The 16127-nt window shown below is 40.2% G+C and overlaps 1 pseudogene across 1 annotated transcript; it reads right to left on the bottom strand.

Moving 5' to 3' along the window:
* Nucleotides 1-11923: 11923 nt before the first annotated feature.
* Nucleotides 11924-14743, bottom strand: LOC308611334 (ferritin light chain-like; annotated as a pseudogene). Its single transcript has 2 exons — nucleotides 14727-14743; nucleotides 11924-12450 (listed from the first exon to the last, which is right to left on the bottom strand). The product of its transcript is annotated as a ferritin light chain-like (transcript).
* Between the last annotated feature and the right edge of the window lie 1384 nt (nucleotides 14744-16127).

Below are 16127 nucleotides of genomic sequence, written 5' to 3'. Positions count from 1 at the left end.
AGTTGTGGTACTGTCACTGATGATAAAAATAATGGATTTTTTTTTTTTTTTTTTTTTTTTTTTTTTTTTTTGCTGTACGTGGGCCTCTCACTGTTGTGGCCTCTCCCGTTGCGGAGCACAGGCTCCGGACGCGCAGGCTCAACGGCCACGGCCCACGGGCCCAACCGCTCCGCGGCATGTGGGATCTTCCCAGACCGGGGCACGAACCCGTGTCCCCTGCATCGGCAGGCGGACTCTCAAGCACTGCGCCACCAGGGAAGCCCAATAATGGATTTTTGGCCTAGAGTTTTGTCCTATTTCACCAGTGTTTTACTGTTGACTGCCCCTCTATGTTGCTTCCAAAAGTGATAGTGTGTGATAAGATGTTTACTTTCATTTCTAAAGTTTGTTTTTTTTTTAGGTGAGCCCTGTTCTTCCTTCTTCTTTCAGCAGAAATGAAATTCCAGGTAAGTATAAGTATTCAAATATTTGATCAGTAATTCACAGTTATCTCCAGTACATTAAATAACTTTCATCAAAAAACATGTTATAGGTAAAAAGCTCTGAAGGACCAGCTATGTATATGATAATTATGTTTCAGGCCTTCTAGGGTATTATATATAATAACTTGTCTTCTGGTCGTGGTCTTGAAGTCTTTATGGATTCAGCCTCAGTAGTAGCGAACTGCACTGCTACTTGGTTTGGAGTACAAATTAGGCTTTAACCCTCCTGGAGGTTGAGTTTTTGGTATTGAAAACCATAGGAATGAAATTATTGTATTTCAACAAAGGATCGAGGGCTTGAGGCTTAAAGAAGCCAACATATGTGTGGGAAGCAGTCAGCCTTGAGAGCACCTTCGGACATGCCAGGCATGCCGCTGCTGCTCGAAGGGACTGTCCCTACTTGTTCCCCTCCTTGTTCCAATCCATGGGAGATAAATCACCAGGGCCCAGAAATGAGAAAGAAAGTAAAATGAGACAAGCAAAGCTGTCTCCCCGCTGCACATGCAGGTTATTTTGGATGATTCTGGGTTTATGGGTCTTCTCCCAGGGAAGTTAACCTTGAGCCGAGACAGTCATTAGATAATGTAAACCACCGTCTGGCAACCTTCCCTTTTCTAGTCTATATAATCTGCACCTGTAGCATAATGAAACTTACCTTGCAACCATCAGTTGTCTTGGTCCTTCTGACCCCATTCGTTGGTGCTACTTCAGTTCCTTACCCCGTCCCTTCTGACCCTGGGCGGTGAAATCCTCTTTCTGAGGCTGGTCCATGGCAAGTGGCACCCGAACAGGGACCTGAAGCGTGAAGTCAATTAAAAGGAAAAGAAAGTGCAGGTAAGAGAACCCTTATGCAAAATATGTGTGGCCACGAGTAAAAGTGAAACTAATAGAGGCATAAGGCAACAGTCAGAAGTAAAATAAGATGGGGCAAAAGGGCTCAAAGGAGCGTGAATTATTTGCTCAGGTTTTACTTTCGATGCTTATAGCTCGGGGTAATAAAGTTTCTACCTCAGAGTTGACTGAATTTTTGCAGCATATCCATGATGTATCTCCCTGGTTTCCTGATGGCGACTCTGTGACATAGAAATCTGGCCGAAAGTTGGAGAAGATTTAAAAAATTATTATGAGTCTCGAGGGCCTACTCATACTGCTGTTGTTACATTTAGTTTGTGGAATCTGATAAAAATATGTTTAGGTTCTTCTCATGATAGTGTTGATTTGAATGTAAAGTCAGAAAAACATAAGCCTCTGACAGAAGACAAGACTGTATTATCAGCTACTGTGTCGCCACTTCCTAAACCGAAAGAGCTAATTAATTTAAATATTTCAGATGAAGAGGAACATTTTGACTTAACCGATGAGGCTTTTAAACATAAAAGAGAGAGAAAAAAAAAACATAAAAGAGAGAATCATCCTGAGGATGATCTTCTAATGGCTATGATAGATAAGTCAGTGAAAAAGCTGCACATTAGTAAGGACTGTCTTCCTCAAAAATCTACATCTGTAAAAATGCTCAGTCTCTTGCAACGTGCTGTATAAGCAGCAATAAAATGAGGAGAAGATCCTATTTTCTGTTGTCCTGTCACAGAAAGACCTGATCCTAATAATCCTCAACAGGCTATTAGGGAGCATCAGGCTCTTCCTTTTAAAGTTTTGAAAGATTTGAAATCTGCTTGTGCTCAATATGGGCCCACTGCTCCTTTTACTACTGCTATGGTTGACACTATTGCAGGAGAAGCTCTTTCCCCCGCTGATTGGAAGTCTATTGCACGAGCTTGTTTAAATGGTGGAGATTATTTAATATGGAAGTTTGATTTTTATGAACGGGCTGCTGAACAAGCAGAAAAGAATGCTACCCATGATATTCCAGTGGATTATCATATGCTGATTGGGGAAGGACCATATATTTCTTTACAAGATCAATTAACTTATACCTTTGTTGCTTATCCTCAAATAAATCATTTGGCATTACAAGGCTGGAGGAAATTACCTTCTACACACAAAACTGAGGATCTTTCAAAAATGAGACAGGGACCTGATGAACCATATGCTGATTTTGTAGATAGATTGTTACAGGCGGTGGGGAGACTCATTGTGGATGGACTCACTGGTACAATTGTAGTGAAGCAACTTGCTTTTGAAAACGCTAATAATGCATGTCAGGCTGCGATTCGACCTTGGAGAAAACGGGGAACACTGGAGGATTATATTCGCCTTTGTGCAGACATTGGGCCTGCTTATATACAGGGTGCTGCTATGGCTGCAGCATTAACTAAAGTGAGGTTTAAAAACAATCAAAAGAGAACAAAGACTAGTTTTCAATGCGGAAAGGCAGGTCATTTTGCTGGAGAATGTGGATCTTTTCATTGTAACCCTGCTCCTTCCTTCCCTACTCAAAAACCTCCAGATGGTCAGAAAATCCCTGGTTTATGCCCTAAATGCAATAGGGGAAAATGTTGGGCACGAGATTGTCACTCAGTGGCCCACAGGGATGGGACACCACTGTCGGGAAACACCTCCCGGGGCCTTCCCCGGCCCCAACAAATAATAGGGGCAACGTCTGTGTATCCTCCTCAAACTATCAATCAGACATTAACCAAAAACAAAAACATACAATATCTTCGCTCTCCAGAGCAACAGCAGGAAGCACAGGACTGGACCTCAGTACCTCCGCCAGATATGTATTAGCTCCTGAAATGGGTCCTCAGGCCCTCTCTATGGGCATCTATGGACCTTTACCCAAGGGTTTGATTGGACTATTATTGGGAAGAAGTAGTGTCGCCATGAAGGGTTTAACTATTATGCCAGGACTCATAGACTCTGACTACGAAGGAGAAATAAAAATCATGGCACAAACTATTAAAAATATAATAACGATTTCTCCTGGTGATAAAATTGCACAATTGCTACTTTTGCCCTTTGTACCTCGTGGACAAATTTTACAACATCAAAAGAGAGAAACAAAGGCTTTTGGATCATCTAGTGCTGCCTACTGGATTCAGAAGATAGGGAAAGAACGTCCAGAAATGAAATGAACCATGAATGGAAAGGTTTTTTCAGGTTTGTTAGACACTGGAGCTGATGTCTCTGTTATGACGCAGATGTACTGGCCTAAACATTGGCCCGTTAGTCCTATTATTACAGAACTTCAAGGAATAGGACAGCGTTCTTCTCCTATGCAAAGTAGTCAGTTATTATTATGGCAAGATAGTGAGGGCCATTCAGGATACTTCCAGCCTTATGTTTTGCCTGGGCTGCCTTTAAACCTCTTGGGCCAAGATATATTAAAAGAAATGGGAGTATTACTTTATAGTCCAAATTCTCAAGTCTCTAATATGGTGTTGGATCAAGGATTTCTTCCCACAAAAGGGCTGGGAACAAATCAAAAAGGAACTGTCTATCCTATTGATGTGAAAATAAAAAGTGATAGACAAGGTTTGGGTTTTTCTTAGGGGCCTTGGATTCTCCTCCACTCACTGCTGATCCAATTACTTGGCTGAGTGATGACCCTGTATGGGTGGACCAATGGCCCCTCACAAAGGAGAAATTAGAAGCTGCAGAACAATTAGTACTGGAACAATTAGGCCATTTAGAAATTTCCAATAGTCCTTGGAATACTCCTATTTTTATTATCAAGAAAAAGTCTGGAAAATATAGGTTATTACAGGGTCTAAGAGCTGTTAATAAAACTATGCTAATAATGGGAGCTCTTCAACTAGGCCTACCCTCTCCAACAGCCATACCACACAATTATCATCTTTTAGTTATAGATTTAAAGACTGTTTTTTCACTATTCCTTTGTTTCCTGAAGATAGAAAACATTTTGCTTTTAGCTTGCCTTCCTTAAATTTTAAGGAACCCATGAGGAGATTTCAATGGAAAGTATTGCCTCAGGGCATGCCAAATATATGTGGCTCAGGCCTTAACTCCTGTGAGAAAAAGGTTTCCAACGTTATATCTCATACATTATATGGATGATATACTTTTAGCCACTGACAATATTTCTTGATTAGAGACTGCTTCTCAATTTTTACAACAATCCTTACAATCATTTGGCTTGGTCATTGCCTCAGAAAAAATTCAAAGACAATCTCCATTTTTCTATTTGGGAAAATATATTGATAACTCTACCATTAGGCCTCAAAAACTGCAAATTCGAGTTGATAATTTAAAAACATTAAATGATTTTCAAAAATTACTTGGAGATATTAATTGGCTAAGGCCTTCCTTAGAACTTACTGCTGCTCAGTTAGAGCCTTTACTTGATATTCTTAAAGGTGACTCAGATCCTTCTACTTCACGCTCTATGACTCCAGAGGATTTCAAGCTTTCCAAATAGTTAATAGAGCTATCAGCTCTGCACAGTTAACTCGAATACATACTCACCTGCCCATGTCTTTAGTTGTTTGTCCAACACCTCATGTGCCTACTGCCATCTTATGGCAAACTGTTGGAATTATTGAATGGATTCATATGAAAACTACATCCTCTAAAGTTATTAACCCTTATTATGAACTTGTTATTAAGTTAATAATGCAACGTAGAACTAGATGCTTACAACTTATAGGTATAGAACCTTCTCAACTTATTATCCCTTATTCAGTTAGTCAACAAAATTGGCTTTTTCAACATAGTAATGAATGGGGTCTTGTTCTTGCAGGATTTTCAGGTACCTTGGAATGCCATTAGCCTGCTGATAAATTGATCCAATTCAGCAAACTTAACTCTTATATCTTTCCTTCTATAATTAGGCAACAGCCTATTCCTCATGTACCTTTGGTTTTTACAGACGGTTCTTCTTCAGGAGTGGCTACTGTAATCATTGACGACGGAACAAAACTCATTAAACAAACTTCCTTGACTTCAGCTCAACGTGTTGAACTGTATGCTGTCATTATGGCTTCTAAACATTTGCCTTCTATATCTTTTAATTTGTTTTCTGATAGTAAATATCTTATTAGCTTATTATTTCTTCTGGAGACTGTGACCAGAGGATATACTAATGACCCTGAATTATCATCCTCTTTTCGTTTGCTTCAACAGCTTATTCGTTCCCACGATGGTCCTGTTGCAGCTCTGCATATCCGTGCTCATTCTAACTTGTCTGGTCCATTGTCTAAAATGAATGAGACTGCAGATGTTTTAACTCGATCTAAACGTGATCTTTATCCTGTGCATTTTCCTCCCCAAAATAAAGTTAAAGTTACTCTTCCTCCTCAATCTCTTTTCCCTAAAGCAGGACATATCCCAATTTACTGTCCTCCTCCTTTCCCGTTTGTCATGCTGTCAAGAATGGCTAAGGTATTGCATTCATTATCTTCCTGGACACCCTCATATTATGGTAAGTTATGATCAAACTGCTTCACAAGCAGCACAACAATCGCATGCTTTACACCATCAGTCGGCGGCTACATTACGCAAACAATTTTCCCTTACTCATGAAGCCACCCGACAAATTGTTAAGCAATGCCCACAATGCTTACCTCACCTTCCTGTTCCACATTATGGTGTTAATCCTCGTGGATTATTACCTAGTCATTTATGGCAAATGGATGTTACTCATATCCCGTCTTTTGGGAAATTACAGTTTGTTTATGTCACTATTGATACTTATTCTGGTTTCCTCTGTGCTACAGCACAGACCTGAGAAGCTACTAAACATGTTATCACTCATTTATTACACTGTTTTGCTTTCATGAACCTTCCCCAAATTATTAAAACAGATAATGGGCCCACTTACACTAGTGTTGCTTTTGCAACATTTTGTAATTCATTACAAATTACCAGTATTACAGGCATTCCATATAACCCTCAAGGACAAGGTATTATACAACGTGCAAATAGATTTTTAAAGCTAACTATTGAAAAAATAAAAATGGGGGAATTATATAGAACAACACTACATAACCGTATAAATCGTGCTCTGTTTATTTTAAATTTTCTCACCGTTGACAGGGGAAAGGTTGGTGGCTGAGCCAAGATTGGCCTTTCAATCTCTGGAGGTCCTCGGGAAAGATCCGCTAACCAGCACTTGGCGTGGTCCTGATCCTGTGTTGATTTGGGGACGTGGTCACGTGTGTATATTTCCCAGATCAGCTCCTGGACCTCTCTGGCTTCCTGAGCGCTTGCTTAGTCAAGCAAATAGATGGCTCGCCACAGCTCACAACTAGTTCAGAAGATGAAGAAGCTCTGCATCTCTCCCGAAAATTTGACAGTGTTGATTCAGAAAAAGAAGAAGAAGAGGAGACCACTTGCCAGGACGACTCAAAGGAGTGATGTTCCAACTTGGGGACAAATTAAACAATTGGTTTCACGAGCTCAAGGGTTAGTGAAACAACAGAATAATCCTGTTACACCTGTGACTTTATTTTTGGCTATGTTGGCAACCATTTCGTGTGTTCCCTCTGTTAATGCAGCAACTTACTGGGCCTATGTACCTGATCCTCCACTATTACAACCCATATCTTGGTCTGAAGCAGAGTTTCCTGTATTTTACAATGATACTGTTTATGGGCCTCTTATTGGGAATATAAAACAAACCAATATGTCTGTAAATTATACTAACTGGTTTAGTACCTATCCTGTCTGTCTTAGCCCATTGAATCTGGAAACTGGATGTGTAAAGGCTATTAGTTATGAGCATACAGATGTTTATGAGGGAACGGATCAGTGAATTAGTTTGTCAGGCTCTCCAGGCATCCTTCGTTTTACAGGAACCAACATTACTCTTACATGCCCGGCTACCAGCCGACGAGAGGATCTTAAGGATACCATCATTTGCTATAAAAATGGGCAACCTATTAATATTAGAGGTTGAATCTCATATGCCTCACCACTTAGGGATTCCGCTATTACTATAGCCAAGGTTACAGGTGAAGATTCAGGAAATTATTTGTGTATGAAGCGTTTACTTGGAGGACAAGGGATACTTATGGCTGGACATATGGTTACTGTTCTTAAGAGAAAATCAAAAAATCAATTTCCTCCTTTTATGACCATTAACTTTCCTGGATCCAATTTTGAATGTTGCAATGCATCTTGGAATAATAACCAAATATGGTGTACTATAGATTATACCAAGGGGTAAATTCTTATCTCTTCTGTTCCCGTCATAGATAGGTTTATCGCATTTCAAAAGAACTGGGATATATGGAAACTAGCTCTAACTTATTCCAATACACCTGTTATAACTTGTGTTGCTCCTCCATATACACTTTTGATTGGTTCTATTAACATTGGTAATTCTTCCAAAGGAGGATATAATACTAGCTGTGTTCATTGTATTTTTACAGTTGTATGTTCCCTTCTGCAGGAACACAATCTGTGCTTATACTAAAGCAACCCATATATGTTATGGTGCCTGTATATCTGAGAGAACCTTGGTATGAAGATACTGGAGTACAGGCATGGGTGGAACTCTCTAAAGCCTTGCAGAGGAGAGGCTTTATTGGGTGGCTAATAGTAAGTTTACTTGCCTTGGCTGCTCTGTCTGCTACCGCGGCTACTGTCCGTCTTGCTCTTTCACAGAGTATTAATCATGCTCACTTTGCTAATCAATTATCTCAAAATACCAGTCTTGCTTTATCTTTACAAAGTCACATAGATTTACAGATGAATAACAAGTTAGATGAATTTAAAAACGCCATTTGGGGGATTGGAGATCAGATGGCAGCATTAAAATTGAGGATGCGTTTAGCTTGTCATGAAAAGTATACATGGATTTGTGTTACTCCTTACAAGTACAATGACTGTATTTGGAAATGGGAAAAAGTAAAAATGCATCTGCTGAGTGTTTGGTCAGATAATAATATTAGTCTTGATCTTAAGAAATTAAATGCTGAAATTCAGGATATACAAAATGCACATCTTGATGATATTTCGCAAGAAGATGTAATTAAAACTTTACTGGACCATTTAAAGTGGTTAAACCCTCAGTCGTGGATTACTGGAGGGTTGTCAGGATTTATTACCCTGGCCATAATTTGCCTATTATTGATAATAATCTTCTCATGTCTGTTTCGTATCCTCATGCAACAATATACTACTCTCGGCACTACGCTTCATGGAATTATTTTGCAGCAAAAATTAAAAAATAAACAAGGGGGAACTGAGGGAAACAGTCAGCCTTGAGATCAGGCTAAGGACATGCCAGGCATGCCGCCGCTGCTCGAAGGGACTGTCCCTACTTGTTCCCCTCCTTGTTCCATTCCATGGGAGATAAATCACGAGGGCCCAGAAATCAGAAAGAATGTAAAATGAGACAAGCAAAGCTGTCTCCCCCCTGCACATGCAGGTTATTTTGGATGATTCTGGGTTTATGGGTTTTCTCCCAGGGAAGTTAACCTTGAGCCGAGACAGTCTATAGATAATGTAAACCACCATCTGGCAACCTTCCATTTCTAGTCTATAATCTGCAACCGTAGCATAATAAAACTTGCCTTGCAACCATCAGTTGTCTTGGTCCTTCTGACCCCATTCGTCGGTGCTACTTCAGTTCCTTACCCCGTCCCTTCTGACCCTGGGCGGTGAAATCCTCTTTCTCCGGCTGGTCCGCGGCACATATGAATAGATGTTTTTGTCTTGCTGTACTGCACATATGCTGTCTAGTAACAGATATTTTGTCTGCTAGTTGTGTTGTAGATTATGTCTTTCCAAAGCGCTGAGGCAGTGCACCTATTCTGTAGTTGCAGCTGATGCCTGAATGTATCCTAGCTGACAAATTATTGATTAATAAGGACTTGAATTTCTAAAGATTAGTACTGTTAACCAAAATCTGAGCAAGGAGTCTCAAATGTAATTCTTAGCCAGAATTACATGTTAATGAACCATTTAACAGTGTAAATCAAGGAACATCAGTGTAGGGATTTCTTTTCATTTATTTTTTACCTGTTTGAAATATCAGTTAAAGGTTGGCAGCTTGGTTGCAGATGAAAGGTCGTTTGAAGTTCACCAAACTACTTAATGTGGAAGTCTGTGGATAACAGACTTCCAACGCCCTCAAGGCTGTGACCTTGCAGCCATTTTACACAGCACCTCATCATCCTATAGGGATGAACCTTTCCCTGGCCTGAAAAGTAGCCACTCTGTTGAAGCTTTGCTTATTGTAACAGGCTTTTGTTTCCAGGTTACATGTCTGTGGAAGACAATTCTGAATAGAGATATAGATATTACTGGAAACTAATTGTTTTTCTATTATACTCTGCTTTATCAAAAAAGTAAAACATTTAAATTGTGCTACAAAAATTCAGATGTTGTCTTGAAATCTTTAAACAATAAATGAATGATTTGCCCTTAAAAAAATGAATTAAGCAGTTAAGCTGTTGGTCCCACATCAGACAAATCATCCTTATACCTCCTGTCAATATTGTTAACAGAGACTGTTATTTTATGAATCCTTATGGTCCCGTGATTCTTTCTTTCATGTTTCAGGGCACAGCAGGTGAGAGAGTGGATTTGTTAAACTGGGTGGGTTTATCCTTCTTCTATGCGTTCATTCAATTTTATGTTCATTTACTTACTATACACATATGGCAATAGAAGCTGCTAAAGCAATCATTGCTATTCTGCAAAACAACAAGGCACAGAAGCAGATGTCTTATTTCCGAGATTTCTCCCCCCAGGATTATTGTGATTAAAGATACTTTCCCGCAATTTCCTGGAGAGGACAAGGGGCTACTCGCTGGAGGTTTTTTAATGACTTGGAGAAAGGCTCAAATATGCCCCCATTATGGTAATCCACCCCAGGGGCAAACCACACAAGAATATTATGAATTTATTTTATTTTTCTATCCTTGCAAAGGTAATACTCAGCTCATTAGAATATGAAAACTATACTGTCAAATTTCAGAATTACATGGATGAAGAAAATCACCAAAGTGGCATCATATCATGTGTGTTATAGTTGTATTGACTATATTGACTATATTAACTATGTTGTGTTAACAATGTATTGTATAACTCTATATTGAAAAGGCAAAATGCCGTACCTTATTTCAGAGAAAATAATTATGTTGGCAAACCCCAAATTGTACATTGTAGACAGGTCCTAGGAAAAGAAGATTTAATTCATAGTGGACAAGAGGTTAGCTTCTGTTTTCAGCCATGTGCTATTTCAAGAATTAAACATCATGAATAATACAGGATATAAGAGGAATAGTCTAAAGACGGAAAAGCACATTTTGATTAGGAAAGAGAATTTAAGGCTTAAGTCTTTATTTTTTTTTAAGGAAAACTGCCTTATTACTATGAGATAAGAAAATTGTTTCCTTCTCTTCTTCCCTGCTTTCTTCTTCTTCTTCTTCTTCTTTTCTTTAACCTTTTTTACTTTGGATATTTGAATATTTGGATATTTGACCTCTAAGCTGAGATGACTGGAAATGCCTCCTCTGGGCACTAAATGCTGACATCTCCTGATAAGAGGGAAGCTGCAAAGTAGAAGAATTGAAGGTCAGTATGTTGATATTGGTCTCAAGCGCATTGATGTACATTTGTGTATTGGGGAATGGGAGTGAAGCTTGAGAGTGGGCCAGTGGGGAGGGGTAAATATTTTGTGATGCTGTCTACCTATGGGCTTATAAAGTTTACAGCTGCATTAGGAGGACAAGCATTACCATTCGCATGAAAAGTAGGGCAGACGTGAGTTGCAGAAGCTTCTAGCCATACACATAGGGAAATACATAAATGATACACCTTATTGCATTCACCCATTCACCCTCCCCTGTTCATGCTAATTGGAAATTTCTATCCATTTCAGAGAAGTAACACAACTATCAATCATTTTCCCTGGCACGAATCTTCCAGGAGGAAGAAAATGGAACACACCTAGCAGCAGAGCTCACGCACTAGCCCATGTGTCTTAGATTTAATATCTGATCACTAGCTGGATTGAAGCCAAGAGGTGGTTCACAAAGTTGCTGCATGTTAGAATCACCTGGGGAACTCTGAGACCTCCCCGTGCCCAGGCTCCTTCCTAGACCTACTGAATCAAAATCTCTGGGGCTGGGACCCAGACACCAAAGTTTCTCTTAAAAGCTCTTTAGGGGAAGGGATATGGGAACAGATGTATATGTATAACTGATTCAGTTTGTTGTAAAGCAGAAACCAATTTAAAAAAATATTTAATACTAAAAAAAAAAAAAGCTCTTTAGGTAATTCATACGAGCAGCAAAGCTTGAGAACCAGCCCAATAACGAGAACAAACATATTTCACACAGATAAAGTGGGGCAATTCATATGTTAAAAGAACATGAATATATATATATATTTCTTTTTTTCTCTTTATTCTGTTTGTGTTTCAAATAGGCTTTTTTTTTCCTTCTGCAGAAAGCGTTATTGTTTCCATTTGGTCCAAGGCTTGGGAGAGGGCTCCTGGGCGGTTGCAAAGCTGCCTAGTGGCTGCAGAGCTGGGCTTCAGGCAGAAGCTCTGACACCAGAGGGGCTCCTCAGAGGCCGCTGGACTTCAGAGACTCCTGTTTGTGCTTGAGCGTGAGCCTTTCGAAAAGATACTCGCCCAGCACAGCCTGCGGAGGTTGGTCAGGTGGTCGCCCATCTTCTTGATGAGTTTCAGCTGCTCCTCCAGGAAGCGGCTCTCCAGGAAGTCACAGAGGTGGGAGTCTGCGCGGGCAGGACGCAGGGCGCGCAGATCCGATAGTGCCTGGTTCAGGTTCTTCTCCCTAAGAATGGCGGCTTGCACAGTGTCCTGGGTTTTACCCCACTCATCTTGAGAAGGCTTCCGCGCATCCTGGAAGAGGGCGCGGCCGCAGCACTTGTTTTGCATTTTCAAGAGTCGCTGGGCGCCCTCACACTTCTCTTGAGCCAGTTGGCGAAAAATGTGGCCCCCATTGTCCAGAGTCCCACTGTTGCTGTGGAAATAGAAGCTTAGAGAGAGGTAAGTGTCCACAGATGCATGTTGAACAGGCGGTGGATGGCGGCCTCCACCTCGATGGAATAATTCTGACGAACCTGGGAACTCGTGGTTGATCAGTGATAAGGAGCTAAGCTCCCAAAACGGTGTTGGCCTGTCCTGGAGGCTGAGGATAGCTGAGTGGCTGATTCCAAAGGTTGCGACAGGAAGCAATGTTGGAGGGTGGTCGGGGGCTGGAGCAAGGAGCGTCCCTGGGTCTGTTCATTCCAAACACTGTTGAAGCCAAAGACAGATCTGCAGGACTGCCGAGTGCACTGCCTCAAATAGGCTTTGATATAAATGAACAAGAAGTCCAAGCAAGGACAAAACTTACCCTTCCCCCCACCAAAATAGCTGGTGATACTAGGATCTAGATCTGGGAAGGGATTCTTCCATTACTTTAACATTCCAAGCCACTAGAGCAGTGGTTCTCAAAGTATGGTCACCTTGTAACCAAGCAGTACCCTATGGGGCCTTCCTAGGACAGACCCATCCCCCATAGCCTCTGCTGTAGTTCCTCTCTGAAGTACTCAGATAATAGTATCTCAGGCATATTTCTTGAGTTTTCAGATGCTAAAAACCACCACCCAATGGAAGAAATTAACTCTTTGATGATCATGAGCACACAGCCCCCAGACCTTATGGCACCTAAGGATGGATAATGTTACCTGCCCTGTGGCCTCAACATCAGCCAGTCAGATGATTGTGCACGAGCTGATCACATTCCCTGGGACGTCCCTCCCTCACGTGGCCTTTAAAAATGCTTTGCTGAAATCCTTTGGAGATTTCAGGGTTTTTGGAACACGGGCCACCCCTCTCCTTGCTCGATCCTGCAATAAACCTTTCTCTGCTCCAGACTGCAACCTTTCGGTTTGTTTGGCCTCACTGTGCTTCAGACACACGAACGTGCATTCGGTAACAACCTGACCAGCTTTACCAGCGTCCCCTGATAATGTGTCAGATATTCAAGTTTTAGGGCCCTGTCCCAGCCCTATGGAATCAGCAACTCTAGTGGGGCTCAGTGATCTCTGTTATAACTGGCCCTCCAGATGATTTTTATTCACCTTAAAGTTTGAAAATATCTGCATTGTCAGCTGCCAAAGCGTCCACCAGCAGGTGAAGGGGAGAGACGCCTGGAAAAGATAGGGAGTAGCCAAGGCAAGTACAGCAGCATTTGCCGTGGTAGTAATGGAGAATGCCTTTTCTCCACTGGTTGGCACAGACTAGTATCTGGGGGCAGTGGCAGGGTTATTTAGGATGCTTTACATTTCAATGTAGAGTGACCTCTGTCCTGGTTTGCCAGGGACTCCCCCTGTGTGAGCACTTAAAATCTCATCCTGGCAAACCCCTTAGCCCTGGATTTGAAAAACATGAAATTTGAAATAACATGAAATTTAGGGGAAACATGATCTAGGTTTTGGGCAAGTCACAAGTGCTAATTAAAGCTAAGCAAGTTTCACCTCATCTTCCTAATGAGAATATCCAACTGTAGTTGGTTTGGTTTTTTTTTTCTTTTTCTTTTTTTTAACTGTCTTCTTATAAGATTTACTGTCTTAAATAAGATTGAATGTACAGAAAATCCCGCTAGTCCATCTGGTATAGATGGATCCTTAGAGTAATATCGTTAAGATATATACCATTTAAGTATTGTGATTGGCCTTTTTAAAATTAACATATGCATTGAATTAGTACCATCTGTTTTGAAGTTGTCACGTTGGGTAGCTCTACCTCTAATCTGCTGCCATTGCTAAATATCTGGACACCTCTTATTAGGAATTGCTTTTAAACATCTTTCGGGGTTAAAACCAAGATTGCTGTATTATTTGTACTGGGACCACAAAAACCTCACAAAGATCCCCCGCTGTACTTTCTGCCCCCATCTCTAACCCTTGGCAACTTCTAATCTGTTCTCCATCTCCACAGTTTTGTTATTTTAAGAATAATATGTAAATATCATCATGAATTACTTAATCTTCGGAGATTGGCTTTTTTAAATTTTTCCCTCGGCATCATTCCCTTAAAGTTCATTTCAATTTTTGCATATATTAATAATTTGTTCCTTTTTGTAGCTCGGTAGTATTCTATCATAAGATTTTATCACAATTTGTTTCAACATTCATCCATTGAAAGACATTTGGGTAGTGGCCAGTTTTTGGCTGTTATAAATAAAACTGCTATGAACATTTATGTGTAAGTTTCTGTGGGAACTTATTTAAGTTTTTGTTTCTTTTGGATAAATGCTCAAGAGTACAATTACTGTGTTGTAGGGTGAATCTACTTTTAGGATTAAAAGAGACTGTCAAGCTGTTTCTCAGAGTGGCTAAACCATTTTATTTTCCCACCAGTGGTGTGATATCATTTTTGTATGTACTCGCCAGCATTTGATGTTGTCACTATACTTTAATTTTCGTTATTCTCTGATATCTCATTATGGTCTTAATTTGCATTTCCCTAATGGCTAATGATGTTGAGCATCTTTTCATGTGCTTCTTTGCCATGTGTATATTCTCTTCCATGAAATGTCTGTTCCTGTCTTTTGCCTATTTTCTAGTTGGGTTTTTTAAAGTTGTTTGGAGAGTTCTTTGTATATTATAGATACAAGTCATTTGTCTCATGTGGGATTTTCAAATATGTTTTCCCACTGTGTAATTTGAGTTTTCATCCACTTAAAATGATCTTCTATGAAGCATTTTTAACTCATTTTGATGAGATCCAATTTATCAATTTTTGCTTTTATTGATCATACTTTCGGTGTCAAGTCTAAGAATTATTCACATAGTTCTAGATGTCAAAGATTTTCTCCTATTTTTTTTCTAAAAATGTCCTGCTTTTACATTTAAGAATATGATCCACTTTGATTTAATTTTTGTGTAAGGTGTGGAGGTTTAGGTTAAGGTTCATTTTTTTTTTTTTAAGACTTTTTTTTGACAGTTTTGCTTTATTTATTTATTTATTTATGGCTGTGTTGGGTCTTCGTTTCTGTGCGAGGGCTTTCTCTAGTTGTGGCAAGCGGGGACCACTCTTCATCGCGGTGCGCGGGCCTCTCACTGTCGCGGCCTGTCTTGTTGCGGAGCACAGGCTCCAGACGCGCAGGCTCAGTAGCCGTGGCTCACGGGCCCAGTTGCTCTGCGGCATGTGCGATCTTCCCGGACCAGGGCTCAAACCTGTGTCCCCTGCATTGGCAGGCAGACTCTCAACCACTGCGCCACCAGGGAAGCCCCAAGGTTCATTTTTTGTTTGTTTGTTTTTGTCGAGGGATGTCCAACTGTTTCAGTACCATTTTTTGAAAAGTCTATTGTTCCTTGATAGCTTTCACACTGCTGTCAAAAACAAGTTAAATGTATTTATGTCAGACTATTTCTGGGTTCTCTATTCCATTCCATTGATCTGTGTATCTAACCTCCATCATTACTGCAAAATCTTGAAATGGGGTAGATTAATTCCTCCCATTTTAATCTTCCTTTACAAATTGTTTTAGCTATTCTTCAGCCTCTTCTTACCATATAAATCTTAGAATAAGCTTGTCTATATCCACAAAAACCTTGAGGGCATTTTAAGAGTAACTCTGTTAAGCCTCTTAACTTGGGGAGAATTGACATCTTTATTATGTTGTGTTTTCTAATCCATGAACAAGGTATGTCTCACTATTTGTTTGGGACTTTTAAATTTTTCTTCATCAGCATTTTGTAATTTTCAGTATAGAGGACCTATAAATGTCTTATTGGGCTTACATTTAAGTATTT

The sequence above is a fragment of the Mesoplodon bidens genome (assembly GCF_964165515.1).
Source record: "Mesoplodon bidens genome assembly, contig: HAP1_SCAFFOLD_1225, whole genome shotgun sequence".
NCBI classification, from domain to species: Eukaryota; Metazoa; Chordata; class Mammalia; order Artiodactyla; family Ziphiidae; genus Mesoplodon; species Mesoplodon bidens.
This window is presented reverse-complemented; position numbering and strand designations above follow the sequence as displayed.